The 12708-nt window shown below is 40.0% G+C and overlaps 1 pseudogene across 1 annotated transcript; it reads right to left on the bottom strand.

Moving 5' to 3' along the window:
• Nucleotides 1–4751: 4751 nt before the first annotated feature.
• LOC308511779 (large ribosomal subunit protein uL23-like) lies at nucleotides 4752–5229 on the bottom strand (annotated as a pseudogene). The gene has a single exon. The product of its transcript is annotated as a large ribosomal subunit protein uL23-like (transcript).
• Nucleotides 5230–12708: the final 7479 nt, after the last annotated feature.

Here is a 12708-nt window from a genome sequence, read left to right as displayed (position 1 = left end):
TTATTAAAGAAAACTTCAAACATACACAAAAACAGAATAGTGTAAGGCATCCCCATGTGTCCATTGCTGGGGGCTTCAAGTTATTATCAATGGATCAATGCTTGGCCAATCTTGCTTCATTTATCACCTCTACCCATCCACCCTCTACTATTTTGAGGCACATCTCCGACATCATAGCATTTAATCCAGACATATTTCAGTATTCATGAATATAAATTTTTTATAATGACAAATTTGAAGTGCTCTTCCTGGAACCAAAAATATATAACTCACCAACCAAACAAACAGCATGTTTGTGCTCTGGTGCTTACAAGGCTTTTTTTTAAAAACCTAATCTTTTGCCTTAAACCAAAACATATTTTCTCAAATATGGAGGGGTTCATTCCCCCACAACCCAGATATCAAAGGGGAAGATATTTTCTTTAAAGGCACTCCAGTACAGGCTCTAAGCTATTTTTCCTCTTCCATTTGGTCATCCAACTATTTCTTGTTTTCTCTCATCGACTGATTTGGTCACTATCCCAAACTTTTGGCCTTTGAATCACAGTTGTCCACTCCAGTCCCAAATGACTCAATCAGCATCCTGACCTATCAAGTTCATCAACCTCTCCAACTCCACTGACTTCCACATCAGCCTGCTGTTCTCAGGGCTAACCCAGACCTGGCCATCACATAGAATTGCTCCACCATGGAAATCAGATATGCCAGTACCTCACTGTCTGGCCACAGTCTGCCATCCTCCCAGTTCTCCTACTCTGACCCTATTTGTCCTTTGACTTCTGAGAGACCTCTAGTCTTTTAATGCACCATTTCCTCCTACTCATTTAGCCCTGACCTACCTGATCTGACCTCATGTTCAAATACCTGAACCCTCAAATCATTAATATCCCTTAAAACCTCAACCATTCATCACAAGTCAGAAACTCATGAATCATCCTTGACACCTCCCTCTCCCTTATAGTTTATCCGTCACTGATCCCATCAAAATAAATCACAAAACCCATTCACTACTTTCTAGTTCTACTGTCAACAGCCTATTTTAAGTTAGCATTATCTTTTACCTAGACTGTTTCAATAGCATATTCACCTAACTTGATCTGCCCCTAACTTGGTCTATGCTTTTATTATATTTATTCAGCAACAAATATAATTAATACCATGTCATTCCCTTGCTTACAAACTTACCCTTGGAATGAGGATAAAATGGGAACACAGGAGGTAAAACAATGAACCCAAAATTTGATAATTGTGGATTTGAAACTAAAACTCAGATATCTTGGATTCTTATTATAGTAGAATCATTATCATGCCTTGTTCTAAGTATTTTTCTTATGCTTAAGAGACATTATTGGCATGGAATCATTATTTTCTCTGTTATTAACCAAGAACAGTACTTCTTGAAGTCCTATTCAAAACATCTGTATTGGAATCACCTCAGGTATTTATATAATACTAGTGGCCCATTGCATGAAATTCATGCACATTAAAAGGGGATTAATTAGAGGAAATATTTTAATATTGCTATTTGCCCTTTCTCTATAATAGGAGTGTCAGAGATGAAAGAAAATTAGTAAAATGTATATAAAAATCTTCATCCTGTCAGAGTCTGGAGCGCACCATGGGACCCAGAGTCAAGTCCCCACCCACCCTCATGTGCCTCAAAATCACATGAGACCCAGACCTGGCCAGCTCCCCGCCCCATTGGGCTAGATCCAGACCCGGCCGGTCCCACCCTTGTCAAGCCCCCCCAGGCGGAGGATGCAGCCTCAGGTTCCCTGGTCCAGTGCTGGGGTGGGGGGCATGGATTGAGGTCACCCATCAAGCCCCGCCGGGTGGGGGTGCGGCCTGAGATCCCCTGTCAAGCCCCACCGGGCGGGGGGCATGGCCTGAGGTTCCCCATCAAGCTCTGCCTGTTGGGGGGAGCAGCCTCAGCTCCCCTGGCCCGATGCTGGGAGGGGGGCAAAGCCTCAGGTCCCCTGTCCAGCCCAGCTGGGTGGGGGGCATGGCCTGAGGTCCCCTGGCCCAGGGCAAGGGGAGCAGCCTGAGGTCCCCCAGCCCAGCACTGGGGTGGGGGGCACACCTTGAGGTACCCTGTCAAGCCCCACCAGGTAGGGGTCATGGCCTGAGGTCCCCTGTCAAGCCCCATGGGGGGGGGCAGTGTCACACAGCCTCAGGTACCTGCTGATTGTTGTTAAGGCTTATTACGGGAACTTGGCCTCCGATGTGGGTGCAGCCATCTTGTGTTACGGAAATCCCTGCCTCTGCTGTGGGCTCCACCATCTTTGTGGCAGAGTGGTGGTCAATTTGCATATTCCCTCTTTATTATATAAGATGCAGTCTCTTACCTTGCCCCTAGAGCCATGGTCGGCAAACTGCGGCTCGCGAGCCACATGAGGCTCTTTGACCTTTTGAGTGTGGCTCTTCCTAAGCCTTAGGAGTACCCTAATTAAGTTAATAACAATGTACCTACCTATATAGTTTAAGTTTTTTTTTTAATATATTTTATTGATTTTTTACAGAGAGAAAGGGAGAGAGATAGAGTTAGAAACATCAATGAGAGAGAAACATCGATCAGCTGCCTCCTGCACATCTCCTACTGGGGATGTGCCCGCAACCCAGGTACATGCCCTTGACTGGAATCGAACCTGGGACCTTTCAGTCCGCAGGCCGATGCTCTATCCACTGAGCCAAACCGGTTCTGGCTATAGTTTAAGTTTTAAAAATTTGACTCTCAAAAGAAATTCCAATCGTTGTACTGTTGATATTTGGCTCTGTTGACTAATGAGTTTGCCGACAACTGCCCTAGAGAAGTTTATCCTATAATTCTAGGGTAAAACCCAGAAATTTGCGTTCTAACAAACTTCCCAGGAGTTTTAATGCACTTTATCCTGAGACTACATACTTTGAGACACACTGACCAAGGATTTTCTGGCATTTATCTTACTTTTGTTCTTCACTTCTCATAAAACATAATAGACTCCCAACTGCACATAGTAAATTTCATAAGTCCAGTTTGGACATTAGCTTTCACACACCCTTACTTCAGTAGGTAGCCATTTTTATTTTCTTCATTAACCCTTAGTACTTACGGTAAAATACATGCCTTTTCTCCACAGATAGGACTTTTTCTCCCTTATCCAGATATGACTCTTAAGTGGTTGAATTTAATGCTCTGATCAAACAAGACATGTTGGTTACTTTTGGTTTATAGTCCTTGAAACGACCACTACCATATTTATGATCTTGGCCAATTCATTTAGCTCTAATGACTGTTCTGTAATATGAGGTCACTGGATTATGATCTCTAATATGCTTTCTGGCTCTTACATTCTTTGATTCCATGATACTAAATACAACCACTGAGGTCAGAAATTCTTTCACATGGATCCAAAATTGGCTATGTGGAACAGATAAAAGATATTTTTAAAATCTCAATATACTGAAATATTCTACAACCCTAAGATCTACTCATCAAGTTTCAATTATTTTCAAACTGGTTCTGCCTGCACTTGACATTTTAGTCTCTTATCTTCGCAATACCTACTCCATTCTCCTACAGTGCATGTCACTCCCCCCGCCCCCCCAAAAATGAATTTCCCCCCAAAATATGAGGAGATAAAAATAGAGAAAGGAAGGACAGTTAACATTTCTTTTAAAACATGAATCTATGGTTATTTGCATTTATCCAGTTATACTGGTCTGAGTAGCACCAACAAGGGAGGATAAATGGGAAATAATCAAGATATGTATTATGTTGCAGTAGGTGGCAAAAAAGAATGGCAGTTGCTGAGCCACCATGATACCTATGGTACTAACTAGAGCTAGGAAAAGGGAAATAACATTTTTGCAACCTGCTATGTGTTAGAAACTAGTTATGTGATAAACACATTACATATGTATTCCTCCCAAAAAACAAATGTAAAAGATCAAAAAGAAAATGCATGTGCTTTTTAAAACTTTTGTTTTTCTCTTACATCCAGGGGCAGATCCACATATTATGGGCCTTGAAGCCTTGACAATTTAGAAGGCTCTCTTTATGAAAAAGAATTTTTAAAAATTATGAATACAAAACCAGATATTAAACTGTTTATTTAGGATTTAGATATCACAACTAACTATGAATTTTGAAAAGCTTACAAATACACAAACATGACAATACTAGAGAAACCGTATTTTTTATTAATTAATTGCCCAAAACACCTCCATATTCCCTGTTTTCTACATTTTGGCTTCATATTTTTTGCTTGCTTCTTTTTTAAAAAAATATTTATTGTTGAAAGTATTATAAATGTCCCCTTCTTCCTCTATTGTCTCTCCCAGCCCTCCCCCACCCCCACCCCAGCCTAGGCCTTTACCCCCCTATTGTCTGTATCCATTGGTTATTCTTATATGCATACAATGTCTTTGGTTAATCTCTTATCCCCTCCCCTTGCCAATCCCCCACTGCCTTCCCTCTGAGGTTCGATGGTCTGTTTGATGCTTCTATGTCTCTATTTTTGTGCATTAGTTTATGATGTTCATTATATTCACAAATGAGTGAGATCATGTGATATTTATCTTTTTCTGACTGGCTTATTTCGCTTAGCATAATGCTCTCCAGGTCCATCCATGCTGTTGTGAATGGTAAAAGTTCTTTCTTTTTTACAGCAGCATAGTATTCCATTGCATAGATGTACCACAAGTGTTGTTTTTGTTGTTGTTTTTTTACAGTGTAAAATTTTTATATTTAGAATTAGGCAGCTGGACTCAGTTTAGACGATCCCAATTTTGTTGGCAACATCCAAAGCATCATAGTCAGGAGCCAGTCGAACATATGCCTTCTTCTCTCCATCAGGCCTGATCAGGGGGTTGACCTTGGCCACATCAATGTCATAGATCTTCCTTACAGCCTGTTTGATCTGGTGCCTGTTTGCCTTGGCATCCACAATGAACACAAGTGTATTGTTGCCTTCTGTCTTCTTCACGGCTGACTTGGTAGTCAGGAGGAAGTTGATGATGGCATAGTGGTCAAGCTTGTTTCTCCTGGGTGTGCTCTTCTGAGAATATTTAGGCTCCCTTTGGAGCCTTAGTGTCTTTGGCCATTGGGATGTGGCTGAAGTGCGGATCTTCTTCTCTTTTTTTTTTTGTGGCTGTGGATGCCTTTTCAGCACTGCTTTCTTGCCTTCAAAGCCTTTGCTTTGGTTCTGCTTGGGGAGAAGGAGGGGCTTCCTTCTTAGCTTTTGGCACCATTTTCATAAAAAGGTGTACCACATTTTTTTTAATCCACTCATCTGCTGATGGGCACTTAGGCTGTATCCAAATCTTAGCTATTGTAAATTGTGCTGCTATGAACATAGAGGTGCATATATTCTTTTTGACGTGTTTCTGATTTCCTGTGATATATTCCTAGAAGAGGAATCACTGGGTCAAATGGGAGTTCCATTTTTAGTTTTTTGAGGAAACTCCATACTGTCTTCCATAGTGGCTGTACCAGTCTGCATTCCCACCAGCAGTGCACGAGGGTTCCCTTTTCTCCATATCCTCTCCAGCACTTGTCATTTGTTGATTTGTTGATGATAGCCATTCTGACAGATGTGAGATGGTACCTCATTATTGTTTTAATTTGCATTTGTCAGATAATTAGTGACTTTGAACATTTTTTATATACCTATTGGCCTTCTGTATGTCCACTTTTGAGAAGTGTCTAGGTCCTTTGCCCCTTTTTTGATTGGATTGTTTATCTTCCTTTTGTTAAGTAGTATGAGTTCCCTATAAATTTTGGAGATTAAACTCTTATCAGATGTAACATTGGCAAATATGTTTTCCCATGCAGTGGGCTCCCTTGTTATTTTGTTGGTGGTTTCTTTTGCTGTACAGAAACTTTTTATTTTAATGTAGTCCCATTTGTTTATTTTCTCCTTTGTTTCCATTGTACTAGGAAATGTATTGGTAAACATATTGCTATGAGATATGTCTAAGATTTTGCTCCCTGTGGTTTTTTTTCTAGGATTTTTATGGTTTCATGACTTACATTTAAGTCCTTTATCCATTTTGAGTTTATTTTTGTGTATGGTGTAAGTTGGTGGTCTAGTTTTATTTTTTTTGCATGTATCTTTCTAATTTTCCCAACACCATTTATTGAAGAGACTGTCTTGACTCCATTGTATGCTCTTGCCTCCTTTATCAAATATTAATTGAGCATAATGGCTGGGGTCAATTTCTGGATTCTTTGTTATGTTCCATTGGTCTATATGTCTATTCTTGTGCCAGTACCAAGCAGTTTTGAGAACAGTGGCTTTGTAATATTACCTGATATCTGGTATTATGATCCCTCCAATATTGTTCTTCTTTCTCAGAATTGCTCCAGCTATTTGGGGTCTTTTTTATTCCATATAAATTTTTGGAGAGTTTGTTCTAGGTCTGTGAAATATGCCGTTAATATTTTAATGGGGATTGCATTGAATCTATAGATTGATTTGAGTAGTATGGACATTTATATGATGTTGATTATACCAATTCATGAACACGATATATTCTTCCATTTGTTTTTATCTTCCTCTTTCTCACTTTTCAACATCCTGTAGTTTTCTGAGTACAGGTCTTTTACCTCCTTAGTTAAGTTTATTCCTAGGTCTCTTAATTATTTTTGTTGCAATAGTAAATGAAATTGTTTCTTTATTTTCTCTTTCTGTGAGTTCATTATTATATATTAAAAAGTCATAGATTTCTTAGTGTTAATTTTGTATCCTGCTACCTTGCCAAATTTATTTATTAAATCTAGTAGTTTTATGATGGAGTCCTTAGGGTTTTCTATGTACAATATCATGTCATCTATGAATAAGGACATTTACTTCTTCTTTTCCAATTTTATTTACTCGTCTTGTCTGATCATTATGGCTAGCACTTCCAGTACTTTGTTGAACAGAAGTGGCGAAAGTGGGCATCTCTGTCTTATTCCTGTTCTTAGAGAAAATGGTTTTAGTTTTTGCCAATTGAGTATGATGTTGGCTGTAGGTTTTTAATATAATGCTTTTATTATTCTGAGGTATGATCCCTCTATTCCCACTTTGCTGAGAGTTTTTATCAAAAAAGGGTGTTGTATTTTGTCAAATGTTTTTTTCTGCATCAATTGATATGATCATGTGATTTTTATCTTTCAATTTGTTTATGTGATATATCACGTTTATTGATTTGTGGATATTGTACCAGCCTTGCATCCCTGGAATAAATCCCACTTTGTCATGGTGTATGATCTTTTTAATGTATTGCTGGATGTGATTTGCAAATATTTTGTGGAGGATTTTAGCATCTATGTTCATCGGGGGTATTGGCCTGCAATTCTCTTTCTTTGTGGTGTCTTTATCTGGTTTTTGGATTAGGATAATGCTGGCTTCATAGCAAGGACTTGGAAGTATTCCTTCCTCTTGAATTTTTTGGAATAGTCTGAGGAGGGTAGGTTTTAGTTCTTCTTTGGATGCTTAGTAAAACTCCCCTGTGAAGCCTCCAGTCCAGGACTTTTGTTTCCTGGAGGTTTTTAAATTACTGCTTCAATTTCATTGGTAGTTATCAGTGTATTCAAGTTTTCTGATTCTTCCTGATTGAGTTTTGGAAGGTTGTATTTTTCTAGGAATACGTCCATTTCATCTAGTTTGTACAGTTTATTGGAATAGAGTTGTTTGTAGTATTTTTTTTTTTTACAATCCTTTGTCATTTCTGATTTTGTCTATTTGGGTCCTCTCTCTTTGCTTCTTGGTGAGCCTGTCTAGAGGTTCATCAATCTTGTTTATCCTTTCAAAGAACCAGCTCTTGGTTTTATTGATCTTTTGTATTGTGTTTTTGTGCTCTATATCATTTATTTCCACCCTGATCTTTATGATATCCATCCTTCTACTTACTCTGGGCTTTTTTTTTGGTTGTTGCTCTCTTTCTAATTCTTTAAGTTGCAGGGTTAGATAGCTTATTACCAGCTTTTTTGTTTTATTTATTTATTTTTTTTTAGGTAGGCCTTTAGTGCTATGAACTTCCCTCGCAGGATTGCTTTCACTGTGCCCCATAGATTTTGGATTGTTGTGTTTTCATTGTCATTTGCTTTTTATTTCTTCTTTAATCTCTTTGGTAACCCAATCATTGTTTAATAGCATGCTATTTAGTCTCCAAGTGTTTGATTGTTTTTATTGTAATTGATTTCTAATTTTATACCATTGTGATCTGAGAAGATGTTTGATATTATTTCAATCTTCTTGAATTTATAGAGACTTAGCCTGTGTCCTAATATGTGGTTTGCTTGCTTCTTTAAATGACAAATGTTTTGTCTTTCCACTAGCATGACTGATTAAAATGTATTTTTTCTTACTGATAGTTGGAAAGAGAAAGTATGCAACTTCACACACTTGAAGTAGAACTGATGCTTGTAGAACTTATTCAGGTTTGTGCTGTATAAACATAAGAATTCTGATAAATTATATTTTATGCAATTCCCATCGCCAAATAAATAGACATATATGCATAGTTGAGTATTTTTGAGTTATAATATATTACTGAGTATATTACTAGCCGAGGAGAACTTTGTGTTTAGGCATTAGGGAGAACTGAATACTGTGAATAACATTTTGCACATCAGGCTATTGAAGGAATTTTCCACAGATTAGCTTCTGGGCCCATACATTTCAAACCTTATTTTAGTACCCACATACTTTCAGTACCAAGTACCATAAGACACATTCGTATAGTGATAAGACCTCTGGCTTTGCACATTTGCATAGCCATGTTGAATAAGCCAGCAGAGTGAGCGCTAGGTGTATTTCTGGAAGCCATTTCTTTACCAGAACAGTTTAGCAATGATTTATCTATACACAGAAGTGACTGCAAACCACATATATATGTGCCACTAAACACAAACGAAATATATCTCCTATTGAACTCCCCCTGTGCTGGATCTCAAACATCAGAGAAAGTGTACTGGAGAGAAATAAGATTGGAAAGAGATAGCAATTACATTAATCAGAGTTCTACAGAGAAACAATTAATTAGGTAGGTAGATAGATAGATAGATAGATAGATAGACAGATTGGGGGATAGAAGTTGGCATGTCTGACACTTTGAGACAGTATTTCTTTTACTCTGGGAAACTTCAGTGTTAGCTCTTATGACCTTCAACTGATGGGGTAGAGCCCACCCATACTCTGCTTTACACAGAGTCTACTGATTTAAATGTTCATCACATCTAAAACATATCTCTGTAGCAACAACTAGACTGGTGTTTGACCAAACAACTGGGTCCCAAAGCCTAGCCTATTTGGCACATAAAGCTAGCAATCACAGTAGTCTTAACCAATTTTATTTTTAATGTATTTTTATTGATTTCAGATAGGAAGGCAGAGGGAGAGAGAGATAGAAACATCAACAATGAGAGAGAATCATTGATCAGCTGCCTCCTGCATGCTCCACACTGGGGATTGAGCCCTCAACCCTGGCATGTGCGCTCACGGGGAATTGAACAATGACCTCCAGGTTCATAGGTTGATGCTCAACCACTGAGCAATGCTGGCTAGGCTAATCTTATCCAATCTTAACCGGTAAGTTAAGCTCTTCTAATTTTGTAAATATTATAGAAATACACTACTATGAAATGGACAATGGGCACATGCAATTCATATTTCACATCTAAATCATCAGCAAATCCCATTAGTTTCACCTTCAAAATATACCCAGAATCTGATCTTTTCCACTGTGTTCTGTTAGTTTCACCGTCCTCTGTTGTATCACCAACTCTTCCATATTTTATTCTCTGCTTTGTGTTTTTCATTCAGAGTTTATTATCTCATTATTTTTTTAATTTTATGGAGGAATGTTTGGATACAATTTTCATCTACTCAGTAGCAATATTTTGTATGGGGTTTGTTTTTGTTGCACTTTTCCACCCTTTAAAAGATAGTACATTAGCCCTGGCCAGTGTGGCTGAGTTGGTTGAAGCATCATCCTGTGTGCCGAAAGGTCACGGGTTTGATTGCCAGAGGCAGCTGATAAATGTTTCTTTCTTTCTCTATACCTCTCCCTCTCCCTTCCTCTCTCTCTAAAACAAAACAAAATGTATATCATTGGGTGAGGAAAGTAAAATGTAGTGTACTTTTATTAGTACCATGTTGATTTCCTTTTTATTACCCATTTTTGAATGGTTTGGATTATTTTGTCTCAGCTATTTGAAGGAGATTCCAGTGATGGAAAATGGGCCAGAGTAGCCTTCTTCCATGCTCCACTGTCCAAAAACTCTATCCCCTGCAGGCAGAGAGATATACAGTTTACTGCAAATATGGCTCCTTTGTGTGGTACTTTGTGTAGTCCCACCTCATCAGTCTCTCTGAGCCAAACCTAGTCCTGGATGACATCTGGACTAAAATTACTGCTTTACTCATCCCAATTCCTGGTCCTGTTGTTCCAAACTAGGGAAATAGCTTTGACACCTCAGGATGTACCCATCACCTTCAGGAAGTATATTTTTGTTGAAGCTTCCTAAGATCCTTGTGCCCTTTCTACACTCTCAGTGCTTCGTCTCTTCACTTCCCATCCCCTTTTCCCATTCTTCCCCTATCTCAGATTCTTTTGGCAGCTGCAAGTTTATTTTTGAGTCTGTAAATTTTTTTCTGTTTAGTAGATAGAATGAAGCTTGTAGGCTTTTTTCAATCCCTTTATTGCTTTTACATGATTTCTAAGAAGTGAAAAGGAAAATGCTGACTTATGCAGCCATTTTTATGTAAATTTGTTCATTATTATAGCCTCACAGCCTAGAATAGTGTCTGATATAAAGTAGGTGTTCACTATTTGTTTTGATAAATGAATGAGTGATAAATCCAGCAAACTGCATTCTCCACTTCTGTATCTGAGCTATTGTGGTTCCTGGAGAAAGATGAGTAGATGGGTGATGCTAAATATGCTAGAGGCTCCAGTTTCAGCTGGGAACTTCTGTATTTGTCCATGGCCAGTTTCTTACCCCTCCCCAGAAAGTATTCCACACAGAGCTCTCTTCTCATACAACCTGTAAATATTCACCTCCCTCACTCACAGATAACCTCAACTCCACTTCAATGTGAAAGCAGTTTTCAGTTGGCAACCCAAGGTTCATATTAATATATATATAAAACATCTATCTATCTATCTATCTATCTATCTATCTATCTATCTATCTACTTATCTATCTATCATCTATCTATATCTATACCTATATCTATATCTATATCTATATCTATATCTATATCTATATCTATATCTATCTATACCTATACCTATATCTATACCTATACCTATATCTATATCTATATCTATATCTATATCTATATCTATATCTATATCTATATCTATATCTATATCTATATCTTTCTATTTCTATTTCTATTTCTATTTCTATTTCTATTTCTATTTCTATTTCTATTTCTATCATCTATCTATATCTATATCTATATCTATATCTATATCTATATCTCTCATCATCTACCTGTATCTATATATTTATACATATATATATATCTACACTAATAAAAGACAAAGATGCTAATTGACCATACCTTCGCTATGCCCAAGCCATGCCCACCAGCCAATCAGAGCGACTATATGCAAATTAACCCAATCAAGATGGCAGCTGGCAGCCACGCAGCTGGAGCAAGCAGGAGGCTTGGTTGCCCAGGCAATAGCGGAAGCCAAGCTTCCCGCCTGCTCTGGCCGGCTGTGGCCTCCGCAAAAGGCAACAAAGTTTCAATTATAGAAGCTAAATAAATCCCAGATACCTGCTTCCAGCCAGCCTCCACTGTGAGCTTGGGTGGCTGGGGGTTGTGGCCAGCTTGCAAACAGCCATCAGCCACTCACCTAGGATGGCCACACCCTGATGGGGTGAGGGTCCCTGTTGGGGGCTCGGCCAGCCTGCAAAAAGCCATCAGCACCTCACCCAGACTGGCCAGGGACCCCAGCAGGACCCTCCGCCCTGAAGGGGCTGTGGCCAGCCTGCAAACAGCCATCAGCCCCTCACCTAGGATGGCTACACCCTCATGGGGTGAGGGTCCCAACTGCGGGCCTTGGCCAGCCTGCAGCAAACAGCCATCAGCCCCTCACCCAAACTGGCCAGGCACCCTAGCATCACCCCCCCCGCCCCCCCCCCCCAAAGGGGGTATGACCAGTCTGAAAACAGCCCTCAGCCCCTCACCCAGGCTGGGAAGGCACCCCAGTGGGGACCCCCACCCTGAAGGGGCTGTGGCCAGCCTGAAAACAGTCATCAGCCCCTCACCCAGGCTGGCCACACCCTCATGGGGTAAGGGTTCCCGCTGAGGGGCTTGGACAGCCTGCGAACAGCCATCAGACCCTCACCCAGGCTGGCCAGGCACCCCAGCGGGACCCCAACCCTGATCCAGGACACCCTTTAGGCAAACCAGCCAGCCCCCATCCATGCACCAGGCCTCTATCCTATATAATAAAAGGGTAATATGCAAATTGACCCTAACAGCAGAAGGACTGGGAATGACTGGTCACTATGACACACACTGACCACCAGGGGGCAGATGCTCAATGCAGGAGCTGCCCCCTGGTGGTCAGTGTGCTCCCACAGGGGGAGCTCTGCTCAGCCACAAGCCAGGTTGATGGCTGCCAGTACAGCGGTGGTGGTGGGAGCCTCTCCTGCCTCCTCAGCAGCGCTAAGGATGTCCGACTGCAGGTAGGCCTGCTCCCTGCTGGCAAGTGGGCATCCCC

This window comes from Myotis nattereri (assembly GCF_964212035.1).
Source record: "Myotis nattereri genome assembly, chromosome: X".
NCBI lineage: Eukaryota > Metazoa > Chordata > Mammalia > Chiroptera > Vespertilionidae > Myotis > Myotis nattereri.
The sequence above is the reverse complement of the archived record's forward strand: the minus strand, read 5'-3'. Positions and strand labels throughout refer to the sequence as shown.